Below are 20848 nucleotides of genomic sequence, written 5' to 3'. Positions count from 1 at the left end.
AGGAATGGAGGAGGGGATTGAGGAACAAACGTTCCTCCGCCGTGACCTCACCGCGAGGATGCGCTGTTCACGATAAGCATAGTTACGTCCTTGAAAGGAAATGTGGACAATTTCTAATTCATTCATGTATGAGCAGAGCACATTCGCTCTAAATTTGGACCAATTGCATCAATAATGTTCGGTAATGTGGCAATCCTTTCCAGGAAGGATTCAGGCTTTTATACTTTAAAAAAAAAAAAAAAATAGATTTTGTTCGAGATGGATGCTTAGTTGAAACCTTTTTTTTTCTTTTTTAGAATAGCTCCACTTTATTTTACACATTTTTGTCTTTGACATTTTTCAGACAAAAATAATTATGACCTACGTTAACAACCTTATGTGCCTTACCTTATGTCATGATGTCACATCGTTGTCCGGTTTATTTCAGTATTTTACTATTGCGTACAATTAGTTTTGTTTGGTTCCTTGTTAAATGCGGTTCATGCATTTTACAGTGGAGCAATTTCAAAAGTGGTGCTTTATTGCCTCACCATATTATACAATCAATTAAATACAATATATCATGGCTAAAATACAGAGGCAGACAATGTTCATAATGATATGCAAATGAATTGTTGACGTGTATACAAACAGGGGCAATCATTTAGATGCTGATTGCAGGAATTTTCAAGTATGCGTGGGTGGCTCTTAATCTGTACAACTTGGATCCGGAGTTGGCTTGGAACTTGGAAGACCACACGCTTCCCATTCAATGCTCCACAGCAGAGAGGAAAATCCCACCGCAGCAATTTTCTTCCTCTGTGGTGGGCACAGCCATGAAGTCATCCACGAGGCAGTCCAAAATAGCTGTGTGTCCCCAACACGGGAAATCTTTGCATGAGTATCTGCAGCACATAAAAGCTTTAAATTGACCAGAGTTGTATTGAAGATTGGACGACTGGCGACAGCGTCTGCCTCACAGTTCTGAGGAGCGGGGTTCAATCCCCGGCCCCGTCCCCGCCTGTGTGGAGTTTGCATGTTCCCCCCGTGTCTGCGTGGCTTTTCTCCGGGCACTCCGCTTTCCTCCCACATCCCAAAAACATGCATGAATTGACGACTCTAAATTGCCCGTCGGTGTGAATGTGAGTGCCAATGGTTGTTTGTTCCTGTGTGCCCTGCGATTGGCTGGCAACCGGTTCAGGGCGTACCCCGCCTCCTGCCCGATGATAGCTGGGATAGGCTAGTGACCCTAGTGAGGAGAAGCGGCTCGGAAAATGGATGGATGTATTGAAGATACTGTTGTTGTCTAGATACATAAAACATAATGATGATAATCACATACAGTCATGGGTAAAAACACTGGCACCTCACGGGACAATGACTATATTGTCTATTTTATATTTAAAATAAAATAACCTCATATCCTCATTATTCTAGTATTTAGCAAATAGAAATAGTTTTGTAAATCCCAATTGACCTAAAACAGGAACAGGTGAGTCTTTTCCTGTTAGACAGTCAGGATTCAGGGGGGAAAAAAAAGAAGCGTATTGTAATTTCCTCATTTTTGGGTCCCAATCCACCAGTTGCTGAGAATCACTGCAACTAGACCACGTAACTGAGAGTCCCGAGTGTTTGAAGTTATTTTGTTGTGCCTTTACATATTTAAATTTGTGTGCAATGGTGAGTGTGGTCGGGAAGTGGAGAAGCGGGTCCAAGCAGGTTGGAACGGGTGGAGGAAGGTGTCAGGTGTGTTATGTGACACACGGGTCTCGACTCGGATGAAGGCCAAAGTTTATAAGGCAGTGCTGAGGTCAGCCATGATGTACCGATTAGAGAAGCAGAGCTGGAGGTGGCGGAAAGATGAAGATGTTGAGGTTTCTCTCTCGGAGTGACCGGGTTGGATCCAATTAGAAATGAGCTCATCAGAGGGACGGCCGAGGTTCGATGTTTTGGAGACAAAGTTCGAGTGAACAGACGTGGATGGTTCGGACACGTCCAGAGGAGAGATAGCAAGTTCAGTGGAACCTCCATTTAATGGACTAATAAGGTAAAGTAAATGTTACTGTACCACAAATAGCATGTTGCAGACCCCAGATACATGTGTATCGTATTCCTCTTAAAGTTAACATCGCTTCAATGCTGCGCTCTCTCCGCTCAGAGCTACTGTATACGCGACAATAGATCCAACTTCTGCCATCATGGCTGCCACGTCAATGCATAGCCTGGAAATCTTGACACATCCAACATGGCAGCGAAATATCAATGCATTGCCACATTCAGCATGGCCACCACACAGGCACGGGAGGCACGTCTGTTAGTTGGATCTAGTAATATTGTAGATCTGGGACCCGGAAATACATATGTCCCAGTCTCTGCCTATATTGTGCCACAGAGCCCGTAAACAACAGCGGCCAATTCAGGAACTAAGAGACTTTGCCAGGGCTTCTTTAAGTGACAACTGGAAACTAGTTTTGGACACGTACTGTCCACACTGTCCCTTACTTCCGACATCCGTTAAATTGGGGTCCGGTAAATCGAGGTTCCACTGTATATTGGTAGAAGGATGATGAGGATGGAGCTTCCAGGCAAGTGAGCTAGAGGAAGGCCAAAGAGAAGGTTTTTTTGTCCTGTTTGGCTGTTAGGTCAGCAGAATGGAGGATCCGTATCCCTTTTATGCCGGAACAGTTTTACTGTGACAGTGGAGATTTTAAGCGGTCGCTGTGGTTTCTTAGTATTGTAATGGATATTTATTGAGAATCAGAGTCGATCAGTCGAATAGAACAAAGTTTCTAGAGGGGAGTGAGAAAAGAAGACAAAAGACCAAGCACTAATTGTAAATCATTATATGTCGAGAACAATGAAACTTTAGATATGAGTTTTTGTATGGGGCAGTAGTGCTACAGGCTGTGAGGGAAAGACAGGACAAGAACAGGAGAAGAAGCATGCAGGACAAGGGTCGTGAACCCGGCTGTACAACCGAAGTGTGGTGGGAGTGACTATGGAAATGATAAAAGTCTATAGGACGAGAGTGTGAGTGAGGGGATAACCAAGCAATTTGCATATTCATGAGTTATTTGTCGCAATAAGTGAGTGGCCAAACACCCGGCGAAAAAGTCCCAGGAGTAGTTGCCTGTGGACACATGCAAGTGAATTGACACCGTTTCGCATGCAGAAGAAGTGTCCTGTAATTGCTGTGCCTGCACCGTGGTGGCTGAGGACCTCATCCAATTAATCGAGAGGCAGGATCGGGCCCGGGAGTCCACCCAAGAGCAGCCCGGCGGACGGGACACATCCCGCACCGAGGGACCCAGGGCTAGAGGAAGGCCAAAGAGAAGGTTTATGGATGTAGTGACGGAAGACATGAGGGCAGTTGATATGGGCATATCGCCCATATCAGAATCTGCTCCCGAGTGGCATGGACTTTTTAATCTTCTCTCAACCTCTGAATTTTATTTTATTTTTTTTTACACACAGGCAGCTCTCTGGTTTTTTCATGTTTGTTATTCCTTTAACAAATACAAGCCCAATTCCAATGAAGTTGGGACGGTGTTGGTGTTAAACATAAATAAACACAGAATACAATGATTTTCAAATTATGTTCGACCTATATTTAATTGAATACAATACAAAGACAAGCTATTTAATGTTCAAACTGATAGACTTGATTGTTTTTAGCAAATAGTCATTAACTTGGAATTTGATGGCTGCAACACGTTCCAAAAAGCCGGGACAGGCTCATGTTTACCACTGTGTTACGTCACCTTTTCTTTTAACAACATTCAATAAACGTTTGGGAACTGAGGACACTCATTGTTGAAGCTTTGTAGGTGGAATTCTTTCCCAATTCTTGCTTGATGTGCAGCTTCAGCTGTTCAACAGTCCGGGGTCTCCGTTGTCGTATTTTACGCTTCATAATGCGCCGCACATTTTCAATGGGAGACAGGTCTGGACTGCGGGCAGGCCAGTCTAGTACCCGCACTCTTTTACTACGAAGCCACGCTGTTGTAACGTGCAGAATGTGCTTTGGCACTGTCTTGCTGAAATAAGCAGGGGCGTCCCTCAAAAAGACCTTGCTTAGATGGCAGCATATGTTTCTCCAAAACCTGTGTGTACCTTTCACCATTATTGGTGCCTTCGCAGATGTGTAAGTTACCCATGCCATTGGCACTAACACAGTCCCATACCATCACAGATGCTGGCTTTTGAACTTTGCGTCCATAACAGTCGGGATGGTTCTGTTCCTCTTTGGCCCGGATGACACGAAGAAGAAGAAGAATCACCTTTTATTGTCATGAACATGCATGCATGCACACGAAATTCGTTCTCTGCATTTTACCCATCACAGTGAACACGTACACATGTTAGTTGAACACACTGGAGCAGGGGGCAGCTGAAGCGCCCGGGGAGCATTTCGGGGTATCAGTGTCTTGTCCAGTCGGGATCTTGAACCTAGGTCCCCCACGGTGGCAGGCGATGATCTTAACCAATTTCCAAAAACAATTTGAAATGTGGACTCGTGGGACCGCAGAACACTTTTCCACTTTGCATCAGTCCATCTAAGATGAGCTCGGGCCCAGAGAAGCCGGTGGCGTTTCCGGGTGTTGTGGATAAATGGCTTTTGCTTTGCATAGTAGAGTTTCAAGTTGCACTTACGGATGTAGCGCCGAACTGTATTTACTGACATTGGTTTTCTGAAGTGTTCCTGAGCCCATGTGGTGATATCCTTTACACATTGATGTCGGTTTTTGTTGCAGTGAGGGATCAAAAGTCACGGGCATTCGATGTTGGTTTTCGGCCTTGCCGCTTACATGCAGTGATTTCTCCAGATTCTCTGAACCTTTTGATGATATTATGGACCGTAGATGATGAAATCCCTAAATTCCTTGCAATTGTACGTTGAGGAACATTGGCCTTAAACTGTTGGACTATTTTTTCACGCACTTGTTCACAAAGAGGCGAACCTCGCCCCATCTTCGCTTGGGAATGACTGGGAATAAAATTGCTCAATCATAGCACCCACCTGTTTCCAATGAGCCTGTTCCAAACAGGTGTTTGATGAGCATTGCTCAACTTTCTCGGTCTTTTTTGCCACCTGTCCCAGCTTTTTTGGAATGTGTTGTTAAAATTCTAAGTTAATGATTATTCGCTAAAAACAATCAAGTTTATCATATTGAACATTAAATAGCTTGTCTTTGTAATGTATTCAATTAAATATAGGTTGAACATGAATTGTAAATCATTGTATTCTGTTTTTATACATGTTTAACACAACGTCCCAACTTCATTGGAATTGGGCTTGTATAAATATCGTCTTCACAGAAAAAACAACAACCTAAAACTGACTTGGCATTCGGCACTATTTATTCTTTGAATAATCAACGTAATAGGACACATCCTGGCAACATAATAACAATGAGTCACACATTCAAATACTTACATTCAAAAAGTTGCATATCAGATCCATATATAAATCCCTGGAAAGGAAATTTGATTTGAATCTTTTCATGTCAAATCCAAATATTTTCAATCTGCAGCAAAAATAAACAAATTAACTTGACTCTGTAAACCTGCATGAGCTTTTCCCTGTCACTCCAGCCTTCTTCCATAGTTCAACAACATGTACAGTATGTTGGGTTAGTTGAATATTGAAATTATTATAATTGGATTTCAAATGATGGTGTCAGTGGCACGGTGGAGACTGGTTAGCACAACTACCTCACAGTTCTGAGGACCGGGGTTCAATCCCCGGCCCGGCCTGTGTGGAGTTTGCATGTTCTCCCCGTGCCTGCGTGGCTTTTCTCCGGGCACTCCGGTTTCCTCCCACATCCCAAAAACATACATGAATTGACGACTCTAAATTGCCCGTAGGTGTGAATGTGAGTGCGAATGGTTGTTTGTTCCTGTGTGCCCTGCGATTGGCTGGCGACCAGTTCGGGGTGTACCCCGCCTCTCGCCCGAAGACCCTTGTGAGGATAAAGCAGTACAGAAAATGGATGGATGGATGGATGGATGGATGGATGGATGATGGTGTCAACCCTGTGATTGACTTGTGATCTGTCCAGGGTGTACACCACCTCTCACCCTAAATCAGCTACGATAGGGCAGCTCCAGTTTCCCAAATTTTGTGGCTTTGTGGGTACTAAAATATGAATCTCTGTGGAGCTCTTCTTCACTGGCAACACTAAAGATGGAAGAAAAGAGATTGAGTGGAAAGTGGAAAGCGATTGTAGCTCAAGATGCATTTTCAGCGCAAAAGATTAGTGGGTCGGAGTTCGAGCCTGAATCTTGTGCTTCCAATATCTACAAATTCAAGCTTGATCTATGGCCCCATTCCCCACCTTGTTATTTAATTGTACAATTAAGCTGTCTATGGAGGTGCTACTAGCAGTCATTGGGCCGAAAACTGCACTCTTGTGTGAGATTTAAAAGGCTCATGCGTGACTTACTCAGGTCCACACGAGCAATTGCGTAATTCAAGTAAAGAGTAAAACAACCATCCACTGGGATCCGTAGGAACGAGGCCGTAGCTGCAGACGCATTATCAGAGGAAGAGATTAGCTTTTTTTTCTCATGAGTTTTTTTTCTCAAAGTTATGACATATGCGCACGACTTACACAGTAACAGTAACTTGTGCTTGCAACATATATACAACAAACATTTTCATGTTGAGTTCTTTAGTAATACATTCTGTAGGAGTAAAAAAAAATCTACGTTTGAACCTGACAGCTAGGAAAATCCTACATTAGGATTTTATTCTGAATGTTATTAGCATTTTTATCTGCCACGATTAAATGTTTGCACATCCTTTAGAATTGGAGTCTGAAGAAAAAGAAGCACTTGTAGTTGCTATGGCTGTACAACCAACAGAACATCTGGCTGTGGCTGATCTTTTTTAGTCTGTGACTCTCGAGGCATGTGTTTGTGTGTCTGCCCTTTCTTTCTGTTGTCTTCATTCTGTGGAACTTTGTATGTGTGATTTTTCTCATGTTTGTTCCTCAAACTACCCAGTTGTAATTCAGAGGGGAAATCTGAACATCTCAAACACCCCAGCAGTGAACTGTAACTCCTGCTGCCTGTAGGCTTTTTTGCAATGTGTGTGTTTGCTGGTGTGTTTTCACGCAGGGTGATGTTGGTACAGCAAGGGGAGTCATTTTGATTTCCCAGGATATCTCAGTCAGGTCTCATTACGTTTAGACAGCAAACCAGCAAAAGAAAAGGAAAATGGTGAGAGGAGGGAGAGCAAAGAACAGAAAGTGTGCAATCTACCATGTCAGAGAGAGAGAGAGAGAGAGAGAGAGAGAGGGAGAGAGAGAGTGAGAGAGAAGATGGCATGCAGGTCAGTTGGGGAACATTTGCAGAAAAAATATGAAGACACGCTAGAGAGGAGGGAGCAAATAAATGATGCTCTGATTGAATAAAACATGATTGTAAATGGTAGTCAGGTTAGAGACATCACACTTGTATTTTTGAAATAGCGTGTCAAAAACACAACCACACGACACAGGCTGTAGTCCAGTTGTAGTCCAGTTGTGGCTGGTGGAGTTTATTGCCGTTTGGATAAAACTTAATTTATTTAAGAAATAAATTTGTCGAAGTTGAACGCCTGCGTTCACTTTCTGGTTAGTCCGATTTACGTTTTAACGTTGAAATCAAACTAATTTTGTCTCGTAAAGGGCACCATTTCACTTTTTATATGTATAAAAGTTAGGAAAAGCGACGACAAACCTTTTATCAGTCTCATAATCGGAAGGTCGCTACATTTTATGAAATACGAGGCCTAGATTGGCTTCATTATTAAACTCAAAACTCACACAAAACACAAAAAGGAGTGGACTTTTCTAGAATATTTAATGACATCTACAAGGGATCTATAGGAAAACACACAGTCTAACTACAGGAAGAAAATAATAAGGGTAACGACAAGGGAAGATAGGACCATGTGTTGCTGGACTAAAGTTGAAAACATGAGCGTTTAATGCGTTCAGTCTGAACGAGAGTGCGAGAGAGAGAGAGAGAGAGAGAGAGAGAGAGTGCAAACCTTTTATCAGTCTGAAGGTTGCTACATTTTATGAAATACGAGTTCTAGATAACAGAAGCTTACTTAAACTCAAAACACACACAAAACACAACCAAGAGTGGAATTTTATAGAGTATTTCATGAAATCTGCGAGGGATCTGTTTATAGGGAAACACAAAGAGGGGTCTTACGACAACACGGAAACATGAATAATGTTGAAAGAAATAAAATATGCGGACGAAAAGGGAAATAGAACATCGTGTGTTGGACTAAAGTTGAAAACGTGAGCGTTTAATGCGTCCAGTCCGGACGAGAGAGAGAGAGGAAAAAGTTGGGAGTTTGTGCAAAGCTAGAAATTTCCCCAAAATTATTAGGCACTAATATTTTACAGTCTGACAACCACTGCTGCGTTACTCACGAACGTAGATCATCTGGTCTCTGGGAGTAGTCTTTCTGCGCACGTCTCAGGAGGCGAGGAGGTAGGTTTGGTGGACAAAAAGATGCACAAAAACAAAAACAGGCCCAAAAAGGGAAGGTTGTTCTTCACGCATTCTGTGGGAGGTTGCGACCGTTTCTCTTCCTGCCTTTTCACTAGCAATTTCAGAGCAATCACGCTTGGCTGGAAGTGTACCTGGTACTTTTAGTAGCAGCTGCTCTGATCACCTAGCAGTGGCCCATGTAGAGGCTGGGAAGCCGAGTCTTCGTCTCGAAAGCCCGCGGTTACCGAGCCACATGCCCGAACAAAAGGAAGGGGAGGGGTGGCCGAAGGCCGTAGCTGGGGAGCTGATAGCAAGAGCCGAGAAGCAAGGCAAGAGCGAAGAACCAAGAGCGAGAGGCAGAGGAGGGAGCCACCGGTTAAATACTCAGGGGGCGTGTCCAAAGAGGACTGAGGACCAGACAAGACCACACCCATCAGCTTGAATCTAGTCTACAATTTTGACACATAAAATGGGTTTAAAATCATACATTAATATAAAATACTCCCAACTTTTTACTTTTTACTCATAAGTCAAGCATATAGAATGACTGTTTAAACTTTAGTCTGGCAAATCAACTGCTTATGGTTCAATCACATTTCATGCTGCTTGGGGTTTCAAATCAGGACAAACAGTTCTCCTATTATTTTTTCTTTTTTTTTTTTTTTTATCATGACATGCCTTGTTACGAGTAAGATTTAGATCCGCCACCGTTGGAGTTAAGTGAAAAAAGTAGAGGTAATCACCGACGCACTTCCATCCGTTTAACACTCACAAGGAGCTACAGAGTAGACCAACATTCATGTCCAGATGCTTACAGCGAAACTAGCCAAGTTGATGCAGCCCCTGATGTCACTCACTAGCCCATGCCCCTTAAGGGCACACCAACAACACTATTACTGTTGTTATTTCTTGACATAGTCTTTTATTATGTTTTATTATGTTTTTATATAATACAGTGTTTTAAAAATCCATCCATTATAGCTGTACTTACAACAGTTCAACTTCACTTTTCAGCCTCTACCCACTCACCGCAGTCAGCCACCCCTTGCTGAGTCTCAGTTCTGTTCAAGGTTCCTTAGAAGTTTTTTGTTCCTTGTCTCCATCGCATAGAGCTCGCTCATAGACATGCTCCACGTGTAAAGTGCCTTGACATAATGTATTTTGTAAATAAAATGGACTTGAGTTGATTTGACTGGACTGACTTCACAGACCACTTCCCTCCTATCTACGTCGTCCAACAAATTGTAGTTCGGTACAAGTCATAACACATGAAGGCATAATTGATTAGGCACACGACTGGCAATTCCACTGTGAATGATTAATTCAAAGTTAGCGAGTACAATTTTGGTTCTTGTTTGCTCCTTTTTGCAAGCTAAGTCACTACATCATGTCAAAAACAAGTTATTAAGGCCAATCACTGCTTATACAAGTACACGTGACACAAGTTGCTAAGGCTGCGGTCTTAAAGAAGCCTTCAGGACAGTGTGGGTGTGCTTTGGGCAAATATTGACAGAGGGTCATCAAGGAAACACAGGTGTCTTATATGGAAGAGTGTGAGACAACCACATGCTATACTGCAAAATCAACAGTCTAACAAACAACAGGCGGGATTCATGTCTGCATAGCCTATTGGTACAAAAGTGACATAGCGATCAGCCAGGTGATAGGTATTGACAAACATAAGACAATCATACAGACTCAACAGAAAAAACTGGAAGAAGTGCAACACACAAGCAGGAAGGAGGAGGAAAAGATAAAATACGAAAAAGCAAGGAAAGGTCCATTGCAAGGGGTCAGTGTATAATATAATATATACAGTATAATAATAGTACATAATATATGTATGTATATATATACATACATATGTATATATGTATTGTTCTGTTCTGCCTTATTCTGTAATATGGCTATTAATCTGAGGTGGTTTGGCTTAAATCAGGGATGTCACTCAAATTTGTCACGGGCCACATTGTAGTTATGACACATTGTAGCCCTAATAACGCTGAACCCTTATAAATGAATTATCGCCTCATATAATTCCATACACATAACAAATTGACAGATAATTATTTTTGAAATCAGAAGCCTATAAACACATTATATTTATTTTCAAAGGGGGATTGGTAACGGAAAATGCTTGCCATATCTCATTATTACAATAGAAGACAATTAGCAATTTTGATATTTTCACAGGAAACATGAAGTCGATGCACATGATTTGCTTTCCAATTTTATACACAGGAAGTCCTCCATTTACGAACGAGTTCCTACGTTCGAGGACTTCCTGTATTATAACAAAGGACTTCCTGTATTATAACAAAGTGTGACAAACATTTGTCTTGGGTTTTTGGGACATTTTTCACCATACAGTACTAACCCTTATTTGAACTATTTACAACAAAAATAATAATGACCCGGTGAATAACGGTAATTCAATTATGGCAGCAAATAGTGTGAATTGGTTTTTTTGCTTCTTGTCAAAGTCTGATATGAAACAGACTAAAAATCTTCATGTCAACACTCTTTTATAGGGCTGGGTAAAAATATAGATTCAGCAATGCATTGCAATTTCTCTTTTCGCAATTCAATATCGATTCTGCAAATCTGCTGAATTGATTCGCCTCCTGGCCACTGTGAGGCGCTGTACGCGTGGTTTTCGTTGTATCAACAGAAGCCAAACACAATGGCTACTCAAGCAAACGGCAGCTGCAGAAGCAGCATGAACCCAGAGACTTCTACTTTTAAATCTGACTTTTGGGGTCATTCTGGATTCCCCTGTAAATCTGGAAACAAACACACTCCAACCACAATATGCAATTCCAACACAAAAACACAGCAGAAGTCGCCATCCTGGAACTGTACACGGATTTAAGACAGCGGTTTTTGAGTCGTTGAAGTCGACAGAACGTGCGACTGACCACTACGTACGTAACTATCACAAGTTTTGTAACAAGTGGGAATTTGTATCAAATTTTCTGCAGCCCAGAGCCCCCTATACAGAAGCCATCCATCCATCCATCCATCCATCCTTCCATCCATCCATCCATCCATCCATCCATCCATCCATCCATCCATCCATCCATCCATCCATCCATCCATCCATCCAGCCAACCATTTTCTTCCGCTTATCCGAGGTCAGGTCACATCCAGCTCTTCCGGGGGGATCCCGAGGCATTCCCAGGCCAGACGAGAGACATAGTCTCTCCAGCGTGTGCTTGGTTGTCCCCAGGGCCTCCTTCTGGTGGAACGTGTCCGGAACACCTCACCAGGGAGGCGTCCAGGCAGCATCCTAACCAGATGCCCGAGCCGCATCGCCTGGCTCTTCCCAATGCGGAGGAGCAGCAGCTCGACTCTGAGCCCCTCCCGGATGACCGAGCTTCTCACCCTATCGCTAAGGCCCGTGACCATAGGTGAGGGTAGGAATGCAGACCCACTGGTAAATTGAGAGCTTTCCCTTTTGGCTCAGCTCGTTCTTCACCACCACAGACTGATACAGAGTCTCATTTTCATTATCCTCATAAATGGCAGCAGATTTTTGTCAATGTCTCAGTACAGTTGCCCATTCATCCTTCCTTCAAAAATGTGACATTTACCAGTACCATTTGCTGAAAAGCAGCCCCACACCATCATGTTCCCACCTCTGAACTTCACTGTTGGTATGGTGTTTTTAGGGTGATGTGCAGTGCCATTTCTCCTCCAAACGTGGTGCGCATTATGGCATCAAAAGAGTTTAATTTTGCTCTCATCAGACCAGACTATATTCTCCCAGTATTAAACTGGCTTGTCCAAATGTTGTTCAGCAAACTTTAAACGAGCTTAGACAGGCTTTTTTTTTCAGCAATGGGGTCTTGCATGGTGAGCGTGCATACAGGCCATGGCGGCAAAGTGCATTACTCACTGTTTTCCTTGTGACAACAGTACCTGCTAATTCCAGGTCTTCTTGAAGCTTCCACAGGTGGCCCTTGGCTCTTGGACAACTCTACTGATTATTCTTTGCACTCCTCTGCCAGAAATCCTGCGAAGAGTACCTGATTGATGCAAATTTATGGTGGTATGATTGGCTCCCCCCCCCCCCCCCCCCACCTATAGATTGAACTCAAGCAAATTGCGACGGGCTCCAAGATGCCCTGTTGCTGCTGGTATTATTTTGAGACCATCGAAGATATATCTTCACAAGGCCCAAGCAGCTGCCATCTCTATGCCAGTGTATTCACTCTATAATCTCTCTGTCACTCACCTCTTCTGTTTTAATCATTACATGTTCAGTTGAAATGTCTTTCCTCGTTCAGTCTAATTATTTCCAAGCCCTTTCCCTCTTGCTTCATAATAGATGCCAGGAAACCTTAAGTGCTCCAATGCAAAAAATAGCAGTTGACTGCAAGGCTTCTACTTGAGATAATGTCTGCACACTTGCAGTAGAAAAAGGAATCGAGGAGTTGGGTGTATGAGTGGGGGTGGGTGGTACCATTTTGTCATCTCCTCCTTTGCCTTTTAACTGTTGTGGGAATAGGGCGATAACGGCTTTCTCAAAAAACCTGGTGTCTCTAATCCAGACAGCGCGAAAGAGGCTAGATACTGAGAAGAAAAAGATCAAGGAGGAAGATAAGAAAAAAGGTGACAGAGAGGCAAATAATTTACTGCTTTTTTTTTTTTCTTTTGACAATTTAAACATGGAAAATGAGATTCTTATTATTGCTTACTCCAGAGATTTTCAATCATGTTCAATTCTAGGCTCTGCCTGGGCAGCTCATGGACATTCATAGAGTTGTCCTGAAGGTACTGTGTTGATATCGCGGTTCTGTGCCTAAGGGCCTGGAGATTAGTTGGCGACCTGATGACAACTCGAGTCTCATCTGCTTGCGGATCGGTCTCCGCGACTTCTCCTTGAGACTACCTGGGTTGCCATGCCAGTGAGTCGTGGTGAATTCGAACATGTGCGATTTCAATGAAGACCTTTTTCAAGCCTTCAGCAGGTTTCGGGGACATCGTGGAGAGTAATTCTGTCCGCGTCTGGGGAGATGTCTCTGCGAGGTCTCCGTAAGTTCTGACCTGCTGGAGACCAAGGATACTGAGGAGACATAGCAGAGACGTCTCATTGCGGCACCTCCCAGGCAAATTGGTCTCCACAAGACATTCCCACGACGTCTCTGATTTTCGGGCCAATTGGTGTCTTCGAGACATTGCCCTGGTGCAAGCATCTTTTGGTCTCTTGAGTCACCTGAGTCGCTGCAACTGATCAGCCGCAGTAGTCACGGCGATGTCTCTGTCAGTGAGCTAGGCCCTTTAGGATCGTTGTTGTCTGAAGTCAAAAGCACTCATGAGCAGGTTTCCATCCAGAATGTCTCTGTACATTGCTGCATTTATCGTTCCCTCAATCCTGACTAGTCTCCCAGTTCCGGCTGTTGAAAAATATCACCAAAGCATGTTGCTGCCACCACCATGCTTTACTGTGGGGATGGTCTTAGCCAGGTGATGAGCGGTGCCTGGTTCCCTCCAAACATGACCTTTGGCATAAACACCAAAAAGTTCAGTCTTTATCTCAAGAGACCAGAGAGTTTTGTCTGCCATGGTATGACAGACAAAACTCAAAAAAACTTGGTCAAACTTTAGACGGGCTGCCCTGTGCCTTTTGTTCTCTCTATTCTTTTGGAAGGTTCTCCTATTTCCACAGAGGAATACTGGAGCTTTGACAGAGTGACTATCAGGTTCTTGGTGACCTCCCTGACGAAGGCCCTTTCCCCCCGATCGCTCAGTTTACAGTACACAAGCCGCCAGCTCTAGGGAAAAAGTCAGCTGGTGGTTCTGAACGTCTTCCATTTGCAGCTGACGGAGGCATTGTGTTCAATGGGAACAGAAACCTTTTTCTGTACCTTTCCCCAGAGCTGAGCCTCGAGACAATCCTGTCTCGGAGGGCAATAGAAAATGCCTTTGACTTCCTGCTTCATGCTTGGTTTGTGCTCTGACATGCATCTTTAACTGTGAGACCTTACATAGTCAGGTGTGTGCCTTCCCAAATCATATCCAATAGGATGAATTTATCATAGGTGGACTCCAATTAAACTGAAGAAACATCTCAAAGATGATCAGTGGAAACCTGCTCTCAGTTTTGAGCTTCGTGAAAAAAGCTGTGAATACTTAGCTTTTAATTTCTAATGAAATAGCAGAAATCTAAAATAAGACATTTATCATGTTGTCATTATGGGGTGTTTTAACCACAGAAAACAGTAAAATGAATTAACACAAATACAGTCAGGATTAGTGGGTATGTGAAAGTAAGCAGTGGGTTATGCAATGGAAGACAATATCGTCTTTTGCCTCGCTCTAGGCACAAAGCCTTCCATGTTGGCATAATGATGAGCGGTCTGGGTTTCCATATGTCTCAGCCGGAAGCCTTGGATTCAGCAGGAAGTCTCGTTAGCATCGTACTTGCTCCAGGACATCACAGTATCCATGTTCATAGGTAATGAAGAATCATCTGAGAGCTGCGATCGGGCTACCATCTGTTACCTGCTAACTTTTCTCACCCCAGCAGTAAGGATGAAAATGGAAAACACCCCACAGCCATTGGGTTAAATGTGGCTCTTCTAAAAGTGGCATATCTATTTCGAAACTTTGGTCAACTTTTGCTTCTTTTTTTCTTGCTTCAGATGAGGGTGACGGTTGGCCGGTTGCATCGCACCACACTGCCCCTGCAGTCAACTGCATCTTTCGTGGGTTCTTTTGTACAGAAAGGGTTTAATGGTTAAAGCGATGTTGTTTTTAGTCGTTAAATTACTGCTGCTTTTGGTGGCAGTCTGGCACCTTTACGCAGAACGGTTCGAGTGACGTAGCTCATTAATACCACCTGCAGGCCCGAGGAATCTACGAATGTCAGCAGGTCCCCTGGTCGCAGGCGCTGCATAACGTGTAATGACATCATCTCTCCGAAAAGAGAATCACTTAAAAAGGAAGAGAACATTTCCATGGAATTGTTAAGTTAGGAACTGATTCTGGATTTTCGATACCCATCCTTACTGCTGATATCCTCAATCATCATCATATGAATATTTTCACCTCATCTCTTATTAACTCATCATCCTATTGACAAAAAACTCAAAGCTTCCAAGGTCTTTGTGTTTTCTAACTTGTATAATGATGCAAATATAAAACAAAACAAAACATGAACATAAACTCCCCAAATAAAATGCCAATGTAATAAAAATATATTTTAACTTTTGAAAGGTTTTGTGTGAAAGTTTAGTGCATTTGAATATTTTCAAAGCTGCTTCATTGTTAAATGTCATGCTTTTGTCCCGTGGGTTGGAAGCATTGATTATTAATATTATATTAGTTATTAGTAGTATTTTCCCACACCTTATATAACCATACAATTCAGCATTAGATAAGAGGCCTCTGCTCCATCACTGAGTCACGAATTGGTCATTAAGGGCCAATCCCAATTCGACCCCTTAGCCCTCGATTTTGCACATCTCCTTAAGCGACGGAACGGACAAGGAAATCCATAGCATAATTATTGACATACTAATGGCTCATGTTTTAATCAACAGAAACATGATTCACGCTTTTCATAGTTTGTCGAGAGGGTTTGGACTTTGCCAAACATCTACCCATGCATCCATTCTCTCGCGGGTCGCGGGTGTGCCGGCGAACATGCAAACTCCACACAGGCGGGGCCGGGGATTGAACCCTGGTCCTCAGAACTGTGAGGCTGAGGCTCTAACCAGTCGTCCACCATGCCGCTATTATTATTATTATTATTATTATTATTAAAACAATCCATCAAGCAATAACATTTTGTCTTTAGATATTTTTTTTACTGTACAGTTACTTTGAAAAGCTGCCGTATCAAAGCTTTCTATTATAGGTGACAGGACAAATTTTGGGGTGGCTACGAGGCTGCCCTGTATCCCACCAGAATAGATCCGCCCCTGCACATCTCCACATTCAGAACCAAAACAACAAGAGCGATCTGGAGTAAGCGTACACACTTTAAAGCTTGAAGATCATTCATGTGATATGTTGACAAACAGAGCAGAAAGTGGAGGAAACCCATTTTTTCTTCTGAAAGGGAATTATCTTTATTCACCTGCACAAAGTTTGACTGTTACTATTTCATTTGAAAACAGCTTGTGTCTGTGCATATCTAGAAAAGCCTCCTATAAGCCTGTTATCAAACGATAACAGCTCACGTTAAAGGTCATTAGAGTAATGTGAGAGACACAAAAGCCACAACAACTGTCTCTCTCGGTTTCAGAGTCAGCTCCTCGGGGACTGCTGCTTTGATGTAACAATGAAAGTTACAAAATAAGGTTCTTTTTTTCCCCCCTTATTATTATTATTATTATTATTATTTTCAAATAATTTTTGGTTTATTAAGTTGACTTGCTTGTTGCTTTCTTGAGTTGGGAGGCTTTTACAGTGCCTGGTTCCCCAAATCTGATCCATTGTTTTCAAAACTACGCTGTTGTTTTTCCTAGTCTGTCATGTAAACACGAGTCACACGCGGTTGTCACGACTCACTTCAATTGGCCAATAGAAGGCTTTTGTGGGGGATCACGTGCCTTTCTTTTGTTGTTTGATTGGCGAACTTGACTCAAACATCACCGTGGTAATCACGGCGGATCGGAGTAACGGCGCCCGAGCATGTAGATGATTTGAAATACCGTTTCTTCTTAACACAAATACTCGAGTAAAAGTAAAAAGCATGCTTCATTAAAACTACTCTGACAAGTACAATGTATCCAAAATGTGAGAAGAGTAAAAAGAGAGTCAATGTAATGCGTTACTACCCACCTCTGGTAAAGGTCCCATCTCGGACTCAAGACTTTCCTTCCTGAGATGACTTCATTAAGCGCCTTCTTTCTCCTCCCTCACCGTTTGCTCTTTGCCGACAAGTGAAGGGACTGTTCAACAGTAAGAACAGAAGCTGTCAAATACTCTTGTGGAATATTTTTAACTCCTCTATTTATAATCCTTTCTCTGTCCTACATATGTCTCAAATTGCTCCTCTGGGAGGTCTTTGTCATTGATACAAAGATACAGTATCTTCTTCTATCTTTTTCTCTCTGCGTCATTTGATGAGGTCAAAAGATGGGACTCGAAATAATACAAATTATTGTATCCAATGCATCAAATATTAAAATGAAACCATTTGATGTAAAGATTTTGTCAAGATGAATGATGATTTGTTCACTTGTCAAGATATTCAGGCTCAGACGGGCGATGAGTGTGTTTATTCTGCCGTTTCAGTTTTCAGAACATATGTAACATAACAGATGTTCTCAGCTATCGCAGCCATTTAATGGTGGCTTACTTTTGCTTCTTGCTTTGCCAGACAATTCGAATTTTTGCCAGTTTGAAGATCAACCCAAATCCGACATTTGTCTTCACACCAACTTTGCTGTCTGGTCCACGCTGGTTAGGGGTGCGAGCAGTTGTCGGCTAAGCCCCCTGATTTTGTAAGCGCAGTGTGCAGCCTGGACTTGAACTCGTTATATTCTGATACAAACATTAAGAGGGACACAGTTGGCCCCCGCTATTCGCAGGGGATAGAGACCAAGGCTGATCGCCATTAGTGAATGATTGACGCTCCCCTAAAAGTTATTATAATCGATGTTGGGGGTCCACAATAGTTGACCCCCTTTTTACAGACTGCCATTGTATCATTTTCAGCCTGATAATCAAGTCGCACAGCGCTCGTCGTCCTCGCTGCCATGCTTCAGGTCCTTCGTTCTGTGCTGTGTCACGCTGGCTGCAAAACAAAAGAGGGAGGAGGACCAAAGTGCGTCTGTGCTGTGTGACCGCCTGGAGAGGCACTTAAAGGGACAGTATGCGGTTTCTATAACCGCTAGCAATATATGGATGTAGCCTAATTTCAGTCCCTGCCTCTGCGACCTCACGTCTCAGAACCAGGAAGAGACGGGTTCGTCACGCCGACGTGGCTCGGCCGCCTCAGAGCGCGTCTCGATCGTCTGGGAGCGTGTCGACAGCCCGTTGGAATTGGCCTGGAGGAAGGGACCGCTGCATCCCACTCGCCTGCGGCCGCCTCAGTGTGTGCCTCAGGGTCAGACACGAATCCACAATGTTTCACGAAATGTTACCAGTTTGATGTTATATTTTTGGGAATGTACAATCGAATATAAGTATAAGAGGGGTGATCAGTTTACTTGACGACTTGGTGAGAACGATGACTGACGTACGTACGCAGTGGTTTTCCAAGCTCAACCGTGCAGTCGTGATGGGCACGGCAGTTCTTTTGAGTGTACTGAATCATTGGAATCAGTTTGTTTAAAAGATTCATTCAAGCAATTTGTTCACCGAATCATTCAGTTCTTTTTCACAAAATCATTCAATTGCTTCCGCATTCATTTTAATGACACATCCTTGAGGTTCATGTTCACTCAACACGTTCACAGAAGGACTATGCGTTGTTGTTTTCACATATTGTAAACTAGGAAACGAGCCATGTCCTGTGTGTGCGCTTGTTTTCATGTGCTTGACTGACTCAAGAGTAGCCGTTAGCTTGAAGCAACGGCTAACAGTGAAGGCTATACTCGCGCGAATGAATCACTTATCGTACGAGTTCGCAATGAACTTCCGCATTAATCACTGCATACATACTAGTACCTCGCTCCTTCGTGATCACGTGGCTAACGGATCACGGACGAAGTTCAACGAACGAATCACTTGTGGCTAACGGATCACGAACAAAGAAGTTCAATGAATGAATCGCTCGTGGCTAACAGTACATTCCATTCACTTTCAGTTTTTCACGACATTCAGCACACTTTCAGTTCTTTAGTACATTCAGTACACCAGTACATTCAGTTCAATATACATTCAGTGCAATTCAGTCTCTCCCTTGGCTGCTCATTGGTCATTTGCCAAAGTGAGTGACAACGCTTCGCACTCACAGTCACGCCTACGGGCAATTTAGAGTCTCCAATGAATGCATGTTTTTGGGATGTGGGAGGAAAGCGGAGTGCCCGGGGAAAACCCACGCAGGCACGGGGAGAACGTGCAAACTCCACACAGGCGAGGCCGGGGATTGAACCCCGCACCTCAGAACTGTGAGGCTGACGCTCTAACCAGTCGGCCACCGTGCCGCCAGTTGTAAAATAACAATTAAAATTTAATTAGATGGGGCCAGAGAGGAGACAGTTTTAACATATATGACACAAAGTGTTGTTTTTAAACAACACTTTTAAACTTCCTTTTACACCTTTAAATAGGTAGTAGCGAGTAGCCAGCTACCTTATCTCGTAACTAAAGTATCCATCTGATGACCATGATATCTGTCAATACCAATACCAATGTCGATATTATTGATTAGGATCCATCCGCCCAGCAATACGGGTCACTGCTTTGGTCAGGGCGTTAAAGGCCACCACATTGTTTTCACACTCAGGCATTTGAAACATCTACGTCTCACAGAGAAAGTGAGAATTATCACTTCTATCATTACAATGCTTACAACCCCAAATGTGTTTTGGAAGTTTTGCACATGCGCTAGTGTTAATTTGCCTCAGAAGGGAAACGTGTGTCTGCACACGGAGTTGCGAGCAGACAAGTGTGTGACTGCAAGCGGAGGCGGCTGAAGAGTGGTGGCTCTATGCGGAGGAATGACGGAAAGCAGTGGTGGTGATTGTGTGGAGTGTGTGTGGGATTGTTTTGGACCCCAGCAGGTGTAGTTGTTGGTGGCTCATGCGGGAGGATGTGATGGACCTGGGTCTGGGCCACATTTAGTCTTGGTGCTGAAAGGCATTTTGTGTCTACAAGCCTGTTTCATAAGGAGATTGAATATAGTCTGGCATTTAATGACACTGGGGAACACAATTTTTGTTGAGTTAGTTCTGACAGCTGTTTTTAACTCATTTTTGGGTGCAGAATCCAAAACTGATCTATCAGGTCAATTTGTTTAATTATAGATCCCTGTTTTATTAAAACATTTGAAAAATACTGTACTTAACAGCTATGTGCTTGTTTTATAAAACCTTTCAAATGTAGACATACAATGAAATATGAAAGAAATGTTTATTTAACACTATTATGTTTTACAAAAGATATGGCACAAATCCTCTTAATTCCTACTATGCTAGCTTTCTGTATGCAGATATTGATAGTACTGAGCTATTGGGAGCTGCACACACCTCTCACCGCAATTGTGACTGCACAAACAAGTTACCACCTAGCTGTAGATGAGTCCAATCGTAATCAGCTGGCAAGTTTTAACACAGCTAATCAGCGGAATTTTGCTTATCTGGAAGGTAAGCTGTGGAGAAAAAACAATTTTGGAATCAGCATGTGAATTTTAGTTTTAATCACCATAAAAATCGAGCTCAACAGAAATGTTTTTTTAAATTGTTCCCCAATG

General features: G+C 43.0%; 1 protein-coding gene and 1 long non-coding RNA gene across 5 annotated transcripts in view; one reads left to right on the top strand and one right to left on the bottom strand.

Moving 5' to 3' along the window:
• LOC133479713 (glutamate receptor ionotropic, kainate 2) overlaps positions 1-20848 on the top strand; it is a 180507-nt gene that overhangs the window by 15090 nt on the left and 144569 nt on the right. The window lies entirely within an intron of this gene.
• On the bottom strand, positions 404-19015 carry LOC133479622 (uncharacterized). Of its 3 annotated transcripts, XR_009789024.1 has the most exons (4): positions 17789-19015; positions 17269-17378; positions 5417-5453; positions 404-3292 (listed from the first exon to the last, which is right to left on the bottom strand). It is a non-coding gene; the product is annotated as an uncharacterized LOC133479622 (long non-coding RNA). The 3 variants fall into 3 exon arrangements; XR_009789023.1 differs by having other exon boundaries at positions 17269-19015; XR_009789022.1 differs by lacking the exon at positions 5417-5453.

This window comes from Phyllopteryx taeniolatus, chromosome 6, assembly GCF_024500385.1.
Source record: "Phyllopteryx taeniolatus isolate TA_2022b chromosome 6, UOR_Ptae_1.2, whole genome shotgun sequence".
Taxonomy (NCBI): domain Eukaryota; kingdom Metazoa; phylum Chordata; class Actinopteri; order Syngnathiformes; family Syngnathidae; genus Phyllopteryx; species Phyllopteryx taeniolatus.
Note: the sequence above shows the minus strand (reverse complement) of the source record. Positions and strands in the feature narration are given on the sequence as shown.